The sequence below is a fragment of the Petaurus breviceps genome, unplaced genomic scaffold (genome assembly GCF_028583685.1).
Source record: "Petaurus breviceps papuanus isolate PSGF00001 unplaced genomic scaffold, PetGlider_PUasm1.0 213, whole genome shotgun sequence".
Lineage (NCBI taxonomy): Eukaryota > Metazoa > Chordata > Mammalia > Diprotodontia > Petauridae > Petaurus > Petaurus breviceps.
In genome coordinates this window covers 15,037,420-15,040,182 of record NW_027185860.1, presented here as the reverse complement: position 1 = coordinate 15,040,182, position 2,763 = coordinate 15,037,420, and positions in this window count along the sequence as shown.

Sequence of the window (2,763 nt, the reverse complement as noted above, 5' to 3'; positions counted from 1 at the left end):
TTCTTTCTTTCTTTCTTTCTTTCTTTCTTTCTTTCTTTCTTTCTTTCTTTCTTTCTTTCTTTCCTTCTGCTGGGACAGGCAGAATTGGTTTTATTATACACTCAAAACCAAAAAGAAATATCATTTCATAAGCTCCATAGTCATCTTCCGTTGCAGGAATCATGCTAGCAATTTTCAGTACTACCAGGAAGATAATTATAGCCTGTGCATCAATATCTCTCCCAAAGGTTAAAAAGTTAGAGAAATTTTTACAAGGAACTCAATAAGACTTTCCAAATTAAAACACCATATGCATTAATACTAAGTGACTTCAGTGTAGGGGGTGATGAGCATAGGGGAAGACAGGAAAATTTTATGGAAAACATGATTCAACAGTAATAAATGAAAGTGGACAAAAGTTTGTAGGCTACAAATTTTTCATTGAGCTATATCGTGAATGCTTTCTTCATCTTTTTAAATTAATTTGTTTGTTTATTTTTAGTTTACAGGATTCAATTCCACAATTCCTTGAGTTGCACATTTTGTCCCTCCCCCTCTTCACCCTCCCCCCCCATGGCGGCATATAGTCAAGTATAGGATCTGTAAATACTTTCACATTATACATTAGTCAGGTTAAAAAGATGGATTGTATCAGATGGAATGAAAAATGTTAAAGAGGACATAAAACCAAACAAGAAAAGGAAAAAGATCAGGTATTTTGCTTCCATCTGGATATAAACTCACTTCTTTCTAGTTCTTTCTCTGGATGTACACAATTCTCTCCATCATAAGTCTTTTGGGATTGACTTATATCACTGCATTGCTAAGAAGAGTCCAGTCTATCAAAGTTGGTCATCATACATACATTGTGTCTGTAATTGTGTACAAATTTCTCCTGGTTCTACTCTTCTCACTCAGCATCAGTTCGTATAAGCCTCTCCAGGTAAATATGAAGTCCATCTGCTCCTTGTTTCTTATATATAGCACAATAGTATTCCATAACTTGCATATACCACAACTTGTTCAGCCATTCCCCAATTGATGGGCACCCCCTTAATTTCCAATTCTTTGCCACCACTAAAAGAGCTGCTATAAATATTTTTGTACATATGGGTATTCCTCCCACTTCTATGATCTCTTTGGGATATAACCCTAGGAGTGGTATTGCTGGGTCAAAGGATATGAAGTTATTTATAGCCCTTTGGGCATAATTCCAGATTGATCTCCAGAAAGGCTGGATCAGTTCACAGCTCCACCAGCAATGCATTAGTGTTCCAATTTGCCCACATCCTCTCCAGCATTTTTCATTTTCCTGTTTTGTCATCTTAGCCAATCTGACTGGTGAGATGTGGTACCTCAGGGTTGTTTTGATTTGCATTTCTCTAATCAATAGTGATTTAGAGCATTTTTTCATGTGCTTATAGATATCTTTAATTTCTTTCTCTGAAAATTGCCTCTTCATAACCTTTGACCATTTATCAATTGGGGAATGAGTTGTATTCTTATAAATTTGACTCAATTCTGTGTATATTTTAGAAATGAGTCCTTTGTCAGAGACAAAGTTTGTAAAGATTCTTTCCCAATTTCCCACCTCCCTCTTAATCTTGGTTACATTGGCTTTGTTTGTACAGAAGTTTTTCAATTTCATGAAGTCAAAATTATCCATTTTACATTTTATAATGTTCTCTAATTCTTGTTTAGTCATAAAGTCTTTCCCTCTCCACAAATCTGACAGGTAAACTATTCCTTGTTTTCTGATACTGCTTACAGTAACAACCTTTATACCTAGATCATGCACCCATTTAGACTTGATTTTGGTATATGGTGTTAGATAACGGTCTATGCCCAGTCACCTGTACATTTTCAATTCTTCTAAGGTGATATCATCAAAGGAGAGGTATTTCCTCCTTTCCTGGCCTGTGGTCTGGTCTATGAGTGAACACAAGCACTCTTTTCAGAGCTGTGAGAAGGACTCCCTCTCCACAGTTGCCACAAACTCTGTCATGCTAGTTCTCCTTCTTACCCTAGGACCACCACCTAAGACTTGTAACCCTGATCCCAGCATGGCAAAGTAAGTGAATCCTGCCTCAATGCCAGCAAAGAAATCTTCCCTATTGTGCTCTTGTCAGATGCTTGATCTCCCCACCATCTGGGAGCCTGGTGTGCTGGAAGCAGTTGCTGCTGCTCCTGTCCCCACAGCGAGCTCCTGTATTACCCCAGGCCTGTGGCCAGACCGAGCTCTACTCTCACCCAGGTCCCACAGAATTTCCCCATCGATCTTTTACTTTGTCTTTGGCATTTTATAGGTTGAGAAGTCTGGAAACCACCACAGCTGTCAGTGATTCAGTCCCCTGAGATCTGCTCCAGCCTGGTCTGTGCCAGCACAGCCCTCACGGTGCTGTGACCTGCTCCCAGCCTTGAGTGATATACACTTCCTTTTGACCTGCCAGGTTATATTCAGCTGAAGATGTGCTTCATTATGTGGATTCTATAGCTCTAAAATTTGTTTAAAATCATTTTTACAGGTATTTTGATGTGATTGGGGGGACGAGCTCATACAAGCTTCTGCTTTTACTCCATCATCTTGGCTCTGTTCCCCTTCTCCCCACATTTTTCTTTTTCCGTGAACTTTTTTAGATAGAGACCAAATTATCTCTTCTTTTCCTTCCTTCCTTCCTTCCTTCCTTCCTTCCTTCCTTCCTTCCTTCCTTCCTTCCTTCCTTCCTTCCCTCCCTCCCTCCCTCCCTCCCTCCCTCCCTCCTTTCTTTCTTTCTTTCTTTCTTT